Raw genomic sequence first — 19,910 nt, forward strand, 5'->3', positions numbered from 1 at the left:
TTAAGTCAGAGAACTTAGTTGGGAATAAATCCTAATATTCGTGTAATAATTTAGCGACCTTATCCACTGTGTCTTCATCCCAATAGTTTCCAATATTCACGAATTTTGGTTCTGCTTCTGAGCCAATATTTACCTATTTTGTGCGCACCAGTTGTGAGTTATTAGACATATCCGCGTTAGGTCCAAAAACTTCGCACAGTCCCTCTGACTCAGGGATATTAATATTCTGCGGATCCTCATCGCCTTCTTTTGTAGTACCATTGTAACATTCTAAAGCATGTCATAGTTACATACTTCAGTCAGGATGTATCCAAGTGATAGGTTCTACGAGTGCTCAGAATATTGCTTCTTTAATATCCTAAAGCGCTTCATCAATGCATTCAAACCCATCTTCAAAATTGAATGTCAACAAGAAACTCTCCTTCATTTCATCCCAATCAACAGTCCCATGTCATAGCTCTGTCTCTAAATACCAATTCCTTGGGATAACATCCAAGGTATGAATAAAGATATGCACCCACTTTGGTTGAGGTACCTCACCCCACGCCTTAATCCATCAAGCCAGATGTTTGCGCGGATCATCCTTTCCTGTGTACTTTTTAGTGAGTTGGGTGTTTGCGTAGCCAAATCTTAATCACATAATTATATGATATTCCTTCCCAAAATTATCCTTGTGCGTACCCCACCATCTTGCAGGTGTAGCTCTCAATGCTAGATCTAAGTCCTGGAACTGATGCTCCTCTGGTATGTCCCTTTCAAAGTGGTCAAGAAACATATTAACATCATCCAAGCCAGAAAAATAGGGAAACTTATGTACCTCAGTAGATATACAACGTAACGAATTTTTAAGCCAATTGCATCACAGCGTAGAGACCTCATGCAATTGATTCTGCCAGTTTTCTAACCCCATCTGAATCTGATTGGAAGGAACTATTCTTCTCCCAGCTGATCCTTCCATCTGCAACGGGATTGATCCAATCTTCATTTCACACAATTAGCTTATATATGTGGTCAATGTATTCATCTTCATAATAATCACAGTTTGATTCTATGTATTGTGCACCTTCTGTTGGATCCAACAAAAAATCACTCGAAGATCATTATTTTCAAATACCATGCTCCGCTTCTTTAAATTAATGATTGTGTTCATGTCGAAGGCCCAATTAATCCCAAGAAACGTTGGGTATGGATTACTATCATATACTCTCTTAATAACTTCAAAATTTGCCATGACACTTACGCCTTCAATATCTACAGTTACTCCATGCAGGTGACCCAATGGAATTATCTTTTGCTGGTTTGCCATGCACAGATGAATTAGCGGTCACTGTAATTTAGGCTTCCCCATACGTTCCCAAGTTCTTTTTGGCAGTACGTTAGCATTAGAGCCCAAGTCTAGGTTACCTGGTCCATTTCAAAATCACCAATCTACGTTGTCAACCACATATCCCTACTAGTTCTCTTCTTACTTTTGTTTACCTTATTGACTGCAAGTTGTTCTGGTAACGACTTATCCTTGCTTACGTAGTTATCCCAACAACTACCAGATTGATTTTTCATTATATTCCTTTCAATGTTACAATACATATATATACGTGCTGAAGCATCCATAAACCCCAATCCATTAACCCTGGATTAGAACATAATCATAGTTACCTTGACTGGATCTACAAGATACCATGGAAACAACAACATCATGCCCAAATCCATGTGTAGAACCCATGCACAAAATTGTAGGTAGTTTTGCCCACCTAATATAGGGTCGAAATAAATTTCCTCGGGGCGCTTCCGCAGACCTCGTAGAGTGGGGCTACCGACCCCCTCAAACCCTCTGACAAGGTGGGTTGCCGCCCCCCTGTGACCCCCCCACTGCACCCGACAAAATGAAGGGGGGGTGACCGCTCCCCCTCTAACCCCCCGACTTCACTACTAGGGCAAGTCGTGGAAAGAATATAACACACACCCAACATTCTACCACTTGTTGTTTTCTTTCCATAGGGGGCCACATGAGAGCTTAGTCATTGGTTGATCCCTGCAATGCCCATTGTTTCTCTACACCAAGAGAACTTCTCAATGTTTACAAAATTTTCCAATGCATCTGCAGTATTCTTCAAAGTGTCCACCTTTACAAGCAACATATTTTTGTCCTCAACCATATCCTTCACAAAGTGATACTAAACATCAATGTACTTTGTCTTCGAATGATAAACAAGGTTCTTTGCAAAAACAATTGCACATTGGTTGTCGTAGTATATCCTTATAGCTCGTTGTACTAACCCCATACTTGAACACAATATTGGCAACCAAACTTCTTCCTTGCTTGCGTGAGTGGTTGCCATGTATTCTGCCTCTGTAGTTGAAAGTGCCACTACAGACTGTCTCTTACTCATCCAGCTAACTGCACCTCCAATTAGGTTACACACATACCCACTTGTAGATCTTTTCTGATCCAGATCTCCAACCCAGTCTGCATCAACAAAGCCACATGTGTCAAAAAATATTTCCAATCCCGGTCTTCCTTGGTAGCAAAGACCATTATCACTATAGCCACAAAAATACCTGAAAACTCGCTTCACTGTTGTCCAATGCTCCTTCCTTGGTTTTGAAATAAACCTGCTCAATACTCCCACTGCATGTGCAATATCTGGTCTAGTACAAACCATTGCATATGTCAGGCTACCGATTGCACTTGCATATGGAACACGTGACATGTCCTCTTCCTCTTCTTATGTCTTGGGACATTTTTCAACAGATAACTTTATACCTACAAGAATAGGAACCTTCACCAGTTTACTATCATGCATATTAAACCTCTGCAGTATTGCCTTGACACACTTCCTCTAGTTTAACTAGAGCTTCCTCTTTTCCTGATCTCGTTTAATTTCCACACGCAAAATATAGTTTGCAACACAATTGGGTCTTCAATTCCTGGATAATTTCTTTGTTATTTCCAATCAACAACACATCATCCACATACAAGACAAAATAAATAACATGGTCACCAATTAATTTAAAATACACACAATGATCTGCATTGCTTCAGGTGAAGCCAAGTCCCCATATATATGTATAAAATTTTTGATACCACATCCTTGGTGACTATTTTAACCCATACAAAGACTTTTTTAACTTGCATACCAGTTCTTTCTTACCCTTCACCACAAACCCTTCAGGTTGCTTCATGAAGATATCTTCTTCCAGATCCCTATGAAGAAATGTTGTCTTCACATCCATCTATTCTACCTCAAAATCAAAAGAAGCAACAACAAATAAAAGTAATCTAATAGAAGCTACCTTGGCAACATGAGAACAAATATCACCAAAATAAATTCCTGATACTTGGGAATAACCTTTTGCTACCAACTAAGCTTTGTATTTCTCAACCTTTCCTTCTGCATTCATCTTCTTCTTAAACACCCATTTTCTGCCAATGGTTTTCCTTCTAGGCAACAACTCCACCGGATCCCAAGCCTCATTTTTGTGCAAAGATGTCATTTCATCAACCATGGCCTCTTACCAGAGTTTTCCATCCTCTGAATGTACTACTTCCCTAACAATTCTGAGATCATCATTAATAATAGATAAAGAAAGATTTGAACAAAAAGCAACTAGACTATACCTTTCTAGCTTGCTTCTTTCTTGAACTGATCTTCTCACAGCTAGAGTTTGTGGCTCTTCATCTTCTGATTCCTCTTCTGCTGTAAAGTCTGATTCTTCCTCCTTTAGCTCAAACTCTATATACTCACGTTCCTTTGGTAGGAATTCATGTTTAATAACATCTTTCACCTCTCTAAACACCACATCGTAGTTGTACACAACCTTCCTTGTTTCTGGGTTCCAAAGATTATAACCTTTTAAACCATCCTTATACCCAATAAAGATGCACCTTTCAGATTTACTATCCAACTTGGTTCTTTTCTCCTTTGGAACATGTACATATGCATCACATCTAAATTCCCTTAGATGTGAAAGAGAGGGTTTCTTACCAGTACATACCTCTTGCGGAATCTTATCCTCCAACACTAATGAAGGTGATTTATTAACCAGGTAACATGCAGTCTCCACCACCTCTGCCTAGAATTCCTATCCTAACTCGACACCACTAAGCATGATTCTTGCCTTTTCCATCAGTGTCCTGTTCATTCTTTCTGCAACTCCATTTTTCTAAGGTGTGTATGGACTAGTATTCTACTGTGCTACACCACACTTCTTACAGAACTCTTCAAATTCCTTCTTGCAAAACTCTCCACTATTATCTGTCCTCAACACCTTTATCTTCTTCTCCGTTTAGTTTTCCACCAGAGCCTTAAATTCTTTAAACATGTCAAAGACTTCATATTTCTCCCCGAGGAAATATATTCATGTATTCCTTGAGAAGTCATCTATAAATGATACATTGAACACAAACTTACCCAGTGATGGAACTGGCACAGGTCCAAACATATCATTGTGCACAAGCTCTAATATTTGTTCCACCCTCTTAGCACTAGAGGGGAAACTCACTCGATTTTGCTTCCCATATACACAATGTTCAAAAAAATTGTAATTCAGAGAGAAATTAGACATACCTTCTACCATACCATTACCATGGAGTATTTGAAGGCCCTTCTCTTCAATACGTCCAAGCCTTTGATGCCATAACATGGTATTTTCTCCAGAGACCACTAGATTTTCTACTCCACTTTCAGAAACCACAGAACTATTCCACCCATAAATAAAAGTGCTACCTAGAATCTTGTACAAAGTTCCAATATGAACTCCCTGCATCAATACCAGTGCTCCCCGAACCATTTTGCAGGTATCTTTCTTGAACACTGTTTTTACACCAGCATCATCCAACTTGCTTACAAAAATCAGATTTACAATCAATGCAAGAATATGCAGAACACTTGGAAGTGTTCTAATCCTTCCACCTTGCAACTTCAACTTGACTTTTCCGCGTCCGACAATCCTATCATCCCATAAGAAGACATCATCGTCATCATGTTTCTCATACTCACAGAACCACTCCCTATGGGGAGTGAAGTGAGAGGATGTACCTGAGTCAATCAACCATGCCTCATGATCTACATGTGTACTTAAAGAAGAAGCCAAGTACACATCCCCACCTTCATTTGAGTTTGTTTTCACCTCTGCAGAAGGAGAATCGTCAGATCCCTTTCCTTTCTTAGGAGCTTTAGATATACAACCATTTTTTAAGTTCCCTTCCTTTCCGCATTTCCAGCACACCTTTACAGGTTTTCTTAGAGATTTAGATCTCCCTCTAGATTTAGATCTCCCACTCGAGGAATTATTTTTGTTTATGTTCTGGGACTGTCCTCGTACAAACAACGCATCTCCATTCTGGCCCTCCATATTTTTTTGTCTCATCTCCTCTGACAACAAGGATAAGACTATTTCATCAAACTCTAAGTCAGTCACATTGCTACCTATTGCAACAACCAGACTATTCGACGAATCTGGTAGAGAACACAACAAATTGATGCACTTATCTTCATCTAAAATTTTTATATCAACAAATAACAACTGGCTTACTACAGTATTGAAGGTGTTTACATGCTCTGTCACCGAGTATCCATCCTTCATCCTCATGTTATACAACTTTTTTCATAGGAACAATTTATTCACTAGAGACTTAGATTGGTACAAAGTCTCTAACTTGTCCCACAAAGTCTTCACCGAAGCTTCCCCTGATACATTCAACAATACGGAATCTGAGATACATAACCATATTATGCTCTTTGCCTTCCAATCCAACTTCGCCCAATCTTCAGCTGACATTGCCATTGGTTTAGTACTTGGATCTCCCACGATCCACTTATATTTATCCACCAGTAGATCCTCCATCTTGAGTTTCCACAACTCAAAAATTTGACCATTAAATTTACCGACCTCTATATTTCCACTGCTCGCCATCTTCTTTCACGACAAGAATCGATCCCGCAGATCTCCCACTAAATAGTGTCTACCACTGGCCCAAGAAAAACCCCTCAACAGCAAAGGCGTCGCCTTGAAGCCAAAGCAACTTTGATACCAAATGTAGGTTTTAAAGCCGTACAGAAATTAGCTACATACGAATTCTAAAAACATAAAATAAACAATGGCGAGAGCATAAAACATACAACATATATACATAGAAATTTTCCCCTAGATCCCAAATCCAAGACTACTAGATAGATTTTTCATTATATTCCTTTCAATATTACAATCCATATATATACATGTCGAAGCATCCATAAACCCTGGATTAGAACATAACTGTAGTTCCCTTGACTGGATCTAGAAGATACCATGGGCAGAAAACCATCACGCCCGAAACCATGTGAAAAACCCATGCACAAAACCATAGGTAGGTTCGCCCACCTAATATAGGGTCCAAATTCTTTTTCCCTGGGGCATTGCCCCGAACCCCATAGAGGGGGGCTACCACCCCCCTCAAACCCCCCGATGGGGGGGTTGCCGTCCACCATTGCAACGAAGGAGGGTTGGCCGCCCCTCCTCTAACTCCCCGACGTCACTATTGGGGCTAGTTGTGGAAAGAATATAACACACCCAACATTCTTCCACTTGTTGTTTTCTTGCCACATGAGAGCTTAGTCATTGGTCCAACCCTGCAACACCCATTGTATCTCTACACACCCAACACTAATTTAAAATGTGTGAAATTGTATATCTAACATATTATAATTTAGTTTTTTGCTAAATCAACATGATAACAATGATAAGCCATTGTTATTCCATAGATGGATTCTATTTGATAGGAAAAACCTTCATTCAACATGAATGCATCTTCATAACGTGGTTTTCCATTTGAATGGACAATAGCACTTATTCCCTAAACATATATTGGAATTAGAAAAGCACATTAAAAAAAAAAAAAAAAACTACATTACTTTGAAGATGATAAGAACATATTTTTTTTTCCATAAAAATTTTTCAGATGAAAAAAATATCTAATTAATAAAAATAAAAATAAATTAGAAAATTATATTTTTTATACTCAAAATATATTACTTTGAAGATGATAAAAGTGCATTTTTTTTTCCCATAAAAAGTTTTTAGATGAAAAAAAAATCTAATTAATGAAAATAAAAATAAATTAGAAAATTATATTTTTATACTCAAAATATATTAACAGATTAGCATTATATAAGATGAAAAACACTCTATAATGTACATAATCATATTTCAAAATAATAATATTCATTAGTTTTGATTACATTTATGATGATAATGAAAAAAAAAAGATAATACAAAGAGAAAATATAGTCATTTCACTTAATACGGATGACACTGATGATAATGATGGAAAAAAAAGGGGATACAAAGAGAAAACATAGTCATTTCACTTAATACATATGAATGTAATGTGTTATCTACCCATAAGATCCACAAACACATTAAAAACACTCTATAATGTATAATGTGTATAATCACATCTCAAAATCATTAAGTCCAAATGAATGCATATATGAAGCACCAATAATCCAACTCCATACATAGGCAACTTCATTGTTGAGGCATAGATTCAATATTCAAAGTGACCTGTCCTTTTTTCCTATCTTTAAAGTTTAGACCAATTTCAATACGGAAGTTTGAAATAAAGTTTGGACCAATTTCAATATGCAATTTGACTTTAAGTTTGAACCAATTTCTATATGGAATATATAAAATAAAAACCTGTTAAAATGTTTTCATTGTCTATTGCCTAAGCCAAATACTTCATACATAATATTGCGCAGCTAAGGTGCTCTCTCATTTCCCAAGTCAACTGTACATGAGGCCAACAACCATGCTAAAAATCTCGAAGAGCACAGTAAAATTAATTATTAATTTCACTGCAAGTTAATGATTTAACAATTTCTCAAGTCACTTACAAAACCTTGTTGAATTGCTCGTTTGCTTTTCATCTCCATCCTTGCATAAAAAAACAAATATAATGTACTTTAGTGCTTAGAAAAATTGTACAATGAGTCTTTGCTTTTACGAGCCAAGGACTACTTTGCACACACTCTTAATAAAGTTAAATTAAAGCAAATAATTTCTTTATTGAATATGTTATAACGAAAATCTTGAATTTTAATTTTAAAAATATATTTAACCAATTTTTCTATAAGATATAATAGTAATTTTATAATAATTTTCATAGCATTACCATAGAATTATTTGAAAATTATCTTAATTAATTTACTATTATATATAATTTGAAGACAATTTGTAAAGACTATTATATATAATTTGAAGACAATTTGTAAAGACTTTCCAATGTCTTAAAACTTTATGTATTGAAGTAGTCTTCACCTAAGTTGGTTTCTTTGTTAGGTTCATCTCTCTCATTCAATCTCTTTGAGATCCCCTAAATGATGAGCAAAGCTTCCACATCTCTAACCATTTCCTCATAGAGATCCACTATCAAGACACCACTATTAAGCAAGTCATTATGGATAATGTATCTTCCTTCAAACTAATTACCACTCCAAACGCCCATGCTCTTGTCTTCACTAAAATTTAAGTGATGGGTTCGACCTATATGAGGTTTAACAAGTTGATGACCAACCCTATTGGGGGAATAGACATTATGCTAACCTTTAGGCTCAAACTATTTTAACTAAATTTTCCATCCTCAATGCATAGGTTGATTATAGCTTCCTTCTAAGATGCTTATGGCTAGATGGAATCTTGGTGATTTCATACACCTTCTTGGGAGATATCTTGTTTTCCCATAAAGGGAATATTTGTGTGCTCAAGCATGAACCAATGCCATACTCCATGGTATGAAAGTCTACAACATCGGCTGAACCCTTAATATCATTAGTTTACTCTTTCATTGGTCCTTTCACTATAAATGTTCCTTCCCGATAAGTCATGTCTCCCTTTACTCATCATTTTCTTCATCCAATGGGTTTGGTCATTGGTATAGTATTTGACAATTTAGAATCTAAGCTCCCTTACATTTTCTTTAGCCCCAACTTCCATCTTGAATGAGCCATATATTCATTCCTCCATCTCCCATTACACATGGATCTACTAAGGAAAACCTACACTCTTCTGTGTCTCTACTTTTTCTTGCATCCCCAACCTGGTCACTTCAAAAATGGTTCAATTTTTATTGGATCCACATCCCAATTAGGGCATGAATTAACATGATTTCATCCTAGTAGGATAAACTACTACATTTCTCTTCTAGAGGCGTTAAGTACAGTTGTCTCATCCTATGTATTGTAACTATTATATCACGTTTTGAATCACCTCTTCTAGAAGAATATTTAGGCAATATTGCACGCTCAATGAGAAATATTGATCACAATGAAATGAGCCATCTTTCTCAAATGGTAAATCACAACTAATATTTAGTCACTTCCCTCAAAAGTACTTAATAGTTCTAAATGAAATCCATGTATTTTCCTTCCCACTTCCAAGATTGTATAGTCATGGGATTCAACTTTCTAATTCGATGCTCATGATCAAACTTTATTTGTTAGCATTGTAAGCATCTAGCTAATAGTAGTTGATTTACCTAGCTAGTAGTACACTTTCCTCATATTTAGATATGTCCTTGGTATTTGGGGTGTTTAAAATAGGGTGCATTATGTGCTACGTGAAATATTATCCTTCTTAGATCATTGTGGGAATCATCCATAATAACATTACTTTGGCTAGATGATAGTCACACTAATTCCTAATTTCTTTGTCAATCCTATTACTCATTCTCAAAAGTGTTCAATATATGTCTTGGTACCACTTATCTTCCTTCTAATCCATTTTAATTACTATCCTCAAACTTGAACGAGCTTGGGAAATTGCAACTATATATCGTCTTTGGCTTAGAGCATCTATTACTAGATCATCTTTTACTTTTATGTATTATATATCATAGTAATAGTTGCTAAAACATTACACCCAATGCCATTACTTATCATTCAACTAAGGCTTGGTCTATAAGTACCTCAAACTCTCTTTTTTTGTTGATTCGGATTGGATCACTATATAATTTTTCATCCATATCGATGCTTCCATAGTGGAGAATTTGAAGGAATCCTCTTATTGGAGAGGTCTTATCAATGAGACCTAGTTTGGAGAATTGGGGTTTCAAACCTTTTGGGGCTAGTTTGAGGCCTTAAAGGACGTTTCTGGGTGTAAAATTTACCACTTAAATATCAAATCCCATGATGTTCTTCTACAATTGAAGAATTTTCGAATAGTGCAAGAATCACATCAATCAATGTTTATACGCAAAAGTTATGCTTCTTGGAAGTTGATCTATCATGATTGACCACCATGATTCGAGAGGATGTGACACCATCCCTTGCCAATCATGGAAAAGAGGCTAGCAACATGGGAACTATGAAGAATACTCTAGAAGGGTCAAATTTGTAAGTCTAATTAAGAGTTAAAGCAGTCAAACTTGATCACTAGTTGGCTATCTAGTTTTGTAATAACCAAGCCACTAAGAGGAAAAGGGGTTGCATCCTATTCGAGTGCATTTTGTTCCAAAGTAGAGAAGAGTAGCTAGGAGTGGATAAAGAGAAATCATAATAGAGGGGGTTTGTATTCCGTAGTAGCCCACAAGCCATAGGTCTTAGGAAACTCCATAGAGAGTGCCTTATCCTTTGTATTTTCATTATTTACATTCTAGACAAAAGAGAGTAGAGAGGCCTCACCTTTTAGTTGGTTTTTCTCCCAAAAGCGTTTCCTAGAGAATATTTTGGCCTTCATTGTGTTTTTGTGTGTTTGTATTTCATTGTTCCCTATTTTCTGCATTTTATCTATTGCATGCATAAACAATAAAACTAATAATAATAATATGGAATATAAATGAATTAACCCTTCATAGTATATATTCTAGTTTTATTTTACTAGATGTGTTGTGAAAAAATCTCGAGTGGAATATCCATGATAGTTTACAGATCATTTTTTCATAATTCAAATGTCTTTCCAATGAAGTAATGTTTCCATGCCTTCAAAGCATGTGATATTGCAAGGAGCTCCAATTTGCAAGTTGGATGTTCCTACTCATGAAAATTCAATTTATTTGATTCATAGCTCATTAATATCCCTTCCTAAATGAGTACTCCTCTAATTCCTTCCCTAGCAACATTAGTGCACACAAGGAAGTCATTATTGAAATAAGGAAGTATCAACGTAGTTATTGGCTCAAGAAATCTCTCAATCTCTTGAAATCTTTCCTTGTGTTAGGTTTTCCAAAGGAACCTAACTCCTTTCCCTTGTAACTTTATTAGAGGGCTGAAAATATTTGAGAAACGTTCATGACTAACTAGTTAATCCCATACAATTCCTTACTTCAACTACATGCTTTCGAGTTTTCCATCTAGATATAGCTTCGATCTTCTTTGGATCCATTTTTACTCCTTGTATATTATCTTCCTAATATGTTGGATTTATTTCTTGAAGAATTTTTACTTACTTTTCTTAGCATAAAATTGACACTCCCATTTTTTTTTCAATATGAGGTGGATATGCTCCTAGTTCTCTTCCTCATTCCTAGAATAGAGTAGGATATATTCAATGCACATTCATACAAAATTATCTAGATACATTTGAAATACATCATTCAATAATTTGATGAAGACTGTGGGGGAATTTGTCAATACAAAATGTAGAAATAGTAACTCATAATACCTATATGAGTTCTTGAATGTATTCTTTGGTATGTTAGTGTCTTTGACTCTATTGATCATATATTGATCATATGTCCAATTTGGAGAATATTTTTTCCTATTTAATATGATCCAACAAGTCATTCATCTAAGGTAAGGAATATATGTTCTTGATTTTAACTTATTCACTTCCTATAATCAATGCACATTTAGAAGGTCATATCCTTCTTCTTAGCAAACAACATTGGATCTCCCTAAGCTGAGGCACATGGGTATATGAAACTATTTCTTGAGAATTATTACAATTGCATATTAAGCTCTCCCAATTTGTGGGTCCCTAATCTATAAGGTCACTTTGATATTGGTATGACACCTAACATCAAGTATATCTTATGATTCACTTCTCAAGTTGGTAGAAACACTAGTATTTCATGTGGGAATATATCCAAAAATTCCTCGAGTATGGGTAGTTGTTCTAATTTAATACTTATTTTTTGTGGCTTCAATGGTTTGGATCAGATACCCTTTATAACCTTCTACATACATCATGCTTATCCTATATCACTTTAATTTTTATTACTTCTAGATGCATCAACATCCATCAATTTCTTGGTTGATCCACTTATTAACATGTTTCTTCTATACCAGATCTAATTTTCTTTACTTCAACAATTTATTAAAACCCAAAAAATATTTATCTCAAATATTTATGAAATTTTTGATAAAATAAACATATTGGTATATTAACTCAAAAAATAAAAGGAAAAAAAAATATAATGGAGAGAACAATCACATTACAACAAAAAATTTGTACTGAACACAATCTTCCTCCATAATATTAAAATTTGGAAAATTATGGGTTAGACCCATAAAGAATACATAAAAAAATACAATTTTTAGGAACCTGTAAACTCGGCCCCATTTGAAAATTGGCCTCAAAGGAATTAACACCTAGAAGTTTACCCCATTGAAGAAACTCAACCTTGGAGAATTATACGTGTCTCACTAGCAAATTGACTCCCTTTTTCTTCTCACCTCGTATTACCCTTGCACATTTGAGAAATCAACCTTTGTAGACATTTTGGCCTCCTCCACAATTTGGCCCTCCTCTTCAACAACTTGACCTCCCTCTTTCCTAAACTCAACCTCCCTAACTTTGTCCCAAAATTCACTACTACACTTCTCGTCACTTCTATTCAGTCTAGTCAAGCCTCTCGCTCTAGAGAAAATCACTTCCTCCACAATTATGTGTCTTCACCTCTCCCTTGGGCTTATTTAATAATTTCATAAATCTAGAATCACTAAACGTAATCTCCTAACTAATCAAAGGATAGGATTAAATCCTAAGTCTCACTTGATATAAAAAAAAAATGAGATTATATATAAGTCACTTAAATAATTTTATTATTTATTGTTAGAACTTTGGTCTAATAGACTATAATAATTAAATTAATTGTTTTAATTATCCTAAGTTAACCTTAGGAAAGAAATCATATTATCACTTACTTCTCCAAGCAAGCACCTAAACAGGAAATCAAATATATTCTACATGCTAAGACACCAAGCCAATGCAAAAGACCTTCCCAGGATAAAAACAACACTCCTTCCTCGCAATGAAGCAATTATCCACCACCCCCATATTGTCTTTTTAAAACAAAAAATTCCCCTTCACTAGAGGATTGTGAGAATATCTGCCACCTCCTCCTTTGTGAATATGAATTGCAATCTCACAAAACCTCTATGGACCTTGTCTTTGATGAAGTGGTAATTGATATCTATGGGCTTGGACCTATCATGAAACACTGGATTCTTTAATATATAAATGCAACTATAATTGTTACAATGAATCATAGTGGGCACCATCTCAAGACCAAATAATCTTGTGATCATCTTGTGAAGCCTATGGCCTCACAACTCACTAGACTCACTACCATGTACTCGACCTATACTAAGGTAATTTCCACTGAGTGTTTCTTCCTACTATACCACAAGATCATAGTTTATCCTAAGCTAACAAAATAACCTGAATTACTCTTCTTGTGCACTGCACTCCTTGCCAAGTTTGAATTTGTGTAACCATGCAACTCCACTCCACCATCTTGGACATACCTTAGTCCATACTCCATTGTACCATGAAGATACCTATGACATCCCTTTTTTTCAACTCTCTTGCAAGTATTATTATGAATTTTAATTTCATGTATATAATGCTTAATGATGAATGATGACTGGATGAGATGGGATACAAATTTAGAGGTCTACAAGAGGACGAGTTTCTTGTAATCCACATCTACATTTAATTTATCACCGAATTTCTTATGGGAGAGGATTGCCATGTTGCAAGTATTTAATGGAGGAAAGGGGGCTCCTAATCAAAGGAGTTTGCAAACTGTCTCATGGGTTGTGATGGTAGATTCAACATGCAAGAGGAGTCAGGAAGGGTAAGGAAAGAGGGGCAAACCAATGTGAAGTGATTTTATGCATAGGATAAGAAAAGAGGAAAAAAGTTGGGAGGGAGGGGGGGTGGGGGGTGGGCGGGCACGCGCATAGAGAAAAGGAATAGGAGATTGATTAATTCTTTCATTACCTTTGTATTCTTATATGTGCCCGAGCTTGCAATAACGTTGGCGGAATCCTTGTGCTTCACAAAAGTAATTAATACACTTGTGTACTTGTGAGGCCTATATAATGGCTAGTGTGTTAATGCCAAAATAAATTTCGATGGAGTAGGGATGCTCTATGATATCCAGGCTGAGCAACCCATAGGGGTTTGCTGGATGAGAATATTTAGGGTTGTGGCTATGTTCCTGGGGCTGAAAAAACCACTGGAGACTATGATGGTTGAGCACTTAATAAGAGGTTGAGTCACCCCATATCTAGTGGGTTGATAACACTTGGTGTAGTATTGGGGGCTGAGAACACAGGTGTGAGCAACGCTAAGAAGTTGCTACCGAGTGCACTCTTATTCCTATAGAAGAAACAAAAATGACAAACCTCCTTTTTATTTATACATATCTCTCTCTAAGACTTAACTGAGAGTCTTTGTGAGGACCCATGTGCTGTTTTGTTAGTTGGTTAAAGCCACTATGGTGTAATAGCTGGGAACTATTGAGCATACCTGAGTAATGGGATCTGTTAATTATATGTGAGCGAAAGGATGAGAACTCATAAGCATACTACCACCTTAGAATCTGAATCTTTTTCCAGGGTGGTTGGCTACAAGAAAGGATAGTTTTGCATTCAAACTATGGTTGCGAGGATAGTTGAATTCCCACTCTCAGTTGCCAGCCATCTACTTCGTAAGACAAGTTTCTTACTTGTTTCACTATGTATCTCAATGAAACATAAAGTTCTATTTCTATTGTTATATAAATTGTGTTGTTGATGATGAATGCCTATTCCTATGTATTTTGATGAGGAATACCTAATCCTATGTACTTGATGTGGAATACATGTTTTTGTATTTATGAATGAGATTGATGCATGTTTATTGCCATGGTGTGAGAGATATGTGGAGTCTCTATTTTCATTGGTTAATTATGTGATGCATGACTTGTATTGTGAATGACCCTATGTTGTTGAACTGAATGCAGAGAATTCATGCCTTTATATACCTATGTATATATATAATTGTGGAGAATCATGAATGTGGCTATGGTTCAATGTATGTCAAGGGTGGCTTATAGTGCTTGAGAGTTGGATCGAGTACTTTATTAACAATATTGAAGCTCGAGAGGGATAGGGGATGCAGGAAAATTTGAATTTTCTAGCTATGTTCACTTCCACGAACCTACAATCTTAAGAATACCAAGAGCTCTACAAAAATTTGATTACTCAACTAGTTAACTATTAGAATAATATAAAGACATTCATTAACATATATGCAGAGATACTACACAATCCATAAGCATGTAAAAATTCCATTCTGAAACCAAATTCATATGTACATGTTTGGCTTGATTATACAATTATTTGGCCATTAGTTTTTCCCTTAGGCTTACAATATTTATAATAACATATACAAACAAAATAATTTTTCCTATATCCATAAATCAATCCAAAAATCACTCACGTTTTTCAAGGTGGACTCGTTTTTTCCTTATTGAAAATTTTTTGCCTATCCATAGCTTTTCTAAATCCTAAAAGCACCCCCAATAGTTTCTAAGATTTCTAAACTTTTTCTTATCCTAACAACTTGCTAATTGCTACCAAGATTTTTTTCTCCTACAACCTCTCATGATTTATTTCCTAAATTTTTCATGCCTTAAAAGGTATATTTTCTTCTTAAAAATATTATCTACTAAATCTTATCTCTATCTATAGTTCTTTAAGAAATAAAGATTATTTACAATAAGGAAATAAAATTCATTTTCCATATTGAAACCCGTTTTGGAGCTTTGTCTCCAAAAATCTTGATGACTTGGAAGCTCTAATGCTCTTGCATCAGACTCCCAAGGTAGAAAAAAATCATGACCTCTTGGTCATGTGTCATTAATTTTAGAATCCTTCGGGATCCCAAACTTTGTGCTGTAGTTGATCATCCATCTCATTATACAGTTTTCCTTTTGCACCTAGTTCTTGAATTCCACCATAATTCCACTCCAGCTTTTCTGATTGCAAGACATTTGTCTTCACCCTGCTTCTGCTCACCATTTCAAGTGAAAATTTTCTAGCCAAGAAAGTGATCAAAACAAAAGTATATAGCCAAAAAAATATACTTTCAACCTCATCCCATGCTTGTATATTTGTTTCTTGGATTATTTTCCCTGTTTCAATCTGCTGATCGAGTTAGGTCTCCATGCTGCCCAAAAACTCTTGCTCCTTTGACATTATTGCACCCTTGTTCACAACAACTTTTGTACATTTTTCACCCTCGATTTCTGTTCCACTTGCATCAGTTTGAAAAATGATAATCACTTCTAGCGCACCTACATGCACACAATTAGTGTGAAGACTGAAAGTTGTATCTTCCTTTGGCTCATCATTCTTTATGAGCATCCCATTCAAGTATTGCTCCTCCATCGTGCTGAGAACAAAATTTGAACTATGTTATCCTCTATCTTCCTCTTTCTTCATGACAACTTCAAAGGGTTGTTCATCATCAATAATACCTACAACCATAAACAAACCATCAAGAAAAATATAAGGCTTTTCAACCTCATTTGATGTCTCAAGCATCAAATCTCCACCAACATTGCTATCTTCTCCATGGATTTATCCTTGCTCAGGTTCGCCCCTATGAACTTCCTCCTCACACTCAATAACTTTGAGTTTATCCGTCAACCTGTGTCTCAACTTCTTGGCCCATAATATTTCAACATGCCATTTAACCCTTTTCCTCAGGTTCTACCCATACTTTTGGCTCTCATCATTCTATCGTATCAACTTTGTAAGCACATTCCACTATACTTTTATCTCAATAAGTTCCCTCTCATATTCTTCATCACTCATTTTTCTCATGCCAACTACTTTGGAATCTCTATGGGTTCCTTCTAAATTCTTCAAATGACTTCCCATACAAGGAAAATTTTAAGGATGGAAATGTTTCTTAAAGTTTAGAAAACTTGGTGAATCTCACATAAAATTTAATGTAAAAAATGTTTGGCAGTATTTTTGTTAAAATATTCAAAATTTTAATAGTTTTATATCTATATAAAAAATTTGGTTATTTTTAAGGGAAAATAATTTTATACTATAAACTTTGGGTGAATCATTTCTAGAAAAAATGAAAATTATCAAATCCTTTTTTGGAAAAAATAAGGAAAATTAGCCCACCTATGAATATTAGCCCCTAAAATTTTCCCTATTCCCATAATCATCTTCATCCTCCAATCCTCCTCTGTGAGTTTTCTGCTGCCCACTATGAACTACAAATAACCTTTACAATAACAAGTCTCCTTCCTGTTACACACGCCTCACCAAGCTATCTCCTCTAAGCTTGGATTGTTGGCCTTTTTGGTCCCCTCCTCTAGAACCCCTTTCGAGCACTCCTTTCTCTTCAAGTTTCTGCGGTCACTCTTTTTCCTCCATCACAACTATGCTAGTTGTCAGAATTCTCACCACATCCTCCTTCTCAATCGCTGCTACCTGTCATCAATATCCATAAATTATAAAAACCCCAAAATAAATTTACCTGTCGTTGTCTTAATCTCGTTATAATTTTTTCTCAATACTGTTGTGCAAAAGTCTTTTGCTGTCTACAGATCTCCTGCTTTGATACCATTTGATGCAAGAAAATTTGACTTTTCCTACTATGTTCACTTCCACGAACCTGCAATCATAAGAATACCAAGAACTCTACAGAAATTTGATTACTCAGCCAGTTAACTATTACAATCATATAAATACATTCATTAACATATATGTAGAGACACCACACAATCCATAAGCATGTAAAAATTCCATTATGAAACCAATTGCATACGTACTTGTACATTTTTCGCCTAATTATACATTCATTTGGCCATTAGTTTTTCCCTTAGGCTTATAATATTTATAATAACATATACAAACAAAATAAATTTTACTAGATCCATAAATCAATCCACAAATCACTCATGCTTTTCAAGATAGACTCACTTTTTCCTTATTGACAAAATCTTGCCTATTCATAACTTTTCTAAATCCTAAAATCACCCCCAATAGTTTCTAAGATTTCTAAAATTTTTCTTATCCTAACAACTTTCTAATTGCTATCAAGATTTTTTTTCTCTTACAACCTCTCATGATTTATTTCCTAAATTGTCTATGCCTTAAAGGCAAATTTTATTCTTAAAAATATTATCTACTAAATCTTATCTCTATCTATAGTTCTTTAAGAAATAAAGAAATTAAAATTATTTGCAATAAGGAAATAAAATTCCTTTTCCATGTTGAAACCCGGTTTGGAGCTTTGTCTCCAAAAATATATAATGCTCCTACATCAACAGCCCATATTCAACTAAGTGTTGAGGGAATATATATATCTTGGGAGGAATAACCTATGTTAGACTAAGTGTCAAGGGTGTCACATTAATATGATATATGTGTAATGAAAAGCTTAGGAGATATGTATGTAATAAAAAGCTAGGGTACTTCCATTAACATTATATATGTACATGTGTACACAAGGCTTGAAAGAATTTAAAGTATGTGTGACTAAGGGAAGGTCGAGAATAGCGTGAGTCGAGATGTAAAAAGTGCTAGCAATTGACAGGCATAATGTTGTCGAAAGGGAACTGTGATAGGAGAGTGGAACCTTAATAGTGGACCCCCCCACCCCATGACACCAACGAGGGGGGTGGGAGGGGTCTGTGTTTTAATTTCAATCATTGGATTAGTAGGAACATGGACATCTATTGGATGGAGCCTTTGGAACCAAGATGTGGAATCGTGATAGTGGATCCCCCCTATGACGTCAATGAGGGCGAGGGAGGGTTCATGTTTTAATCATATCCATTAGTTTGCTGGGATCAACGTTATTGTTGGAATTGTGTGGGCCCTTGGGAAAGTTCCATTGTGTAAAGGATATGAAGGGGGATTCAACTTGGGCTATGTGTAGGCTAAAGGTCGGCTCCATTGAAAATGACTATCTTTATAATGGTAAAATTATGTTTTGCATAGGGGGATGGGACCCAGTGGGACACAGGCCTGTGACTAATGTGGTAGAGTCACTTGAACCAATGGTGACATGGAGCCTAGGTGGCATGCACATGGAATTTTCCAACAACGATATTGGAGGGCTAAGTGGACCAAAAATGGGTGACACATGGCAACCTTGAAGAACACCATGTGGAGGGTGTGACATCAAAATGATGTCATCTCGGGATGATGTCAACATGACATCATCTTGATCCTTATGCCTCAGTGGTTATCATTATTGTAGTGATGAGGAGAGAGTGAGATAGATAGAGAGTGAGATAGGGATTTTCGCTAAACCTAACAAAGAGCCTTGACATCTTGAGACCTCGGGGTCTTAAACCTTAGGAAATCATTGTAGTTGCAAAGTGGAATGTGTTAGGTTCCTATACTAATAGGAGTCATAATTTTGAATTACTGAGATTAAGCCTTGTAATATTGTACATACCTTTGCTTTCTGCAAATGTTTTCCATATTATAAAAAATTAAAAAATGTAAAGAGGGTATGTCCTAAAAGAATAATCAAAGGAAAAAAAGAATGAAAAGGTCAAAAAAGATGAAAATATATGAACCCCAAAAAAGAAAAAAAGAGACCATGAAAGTGTGCAAGTCAAAATGCCACTACTAATTACCTTTATGTATAATAAATGATTGTGTGCAGCTTGTAACTCATGC

This window comes from Pinus tabuliformis, chromosome 1_1 (genome assembly GCF_031772625.1).
Source record: "Pinus tabuliformis cultivar Carrire ecotype Pingquan chromosome 1_1, CPIR1, whole genome shotgun sequence".
Lineage (NCBI taxonomy): Eukaryota > Viridiplantae > Streptophyta > Pinopsida > Pinales > Pinaceae > Pinus > Pinus tabuliformis.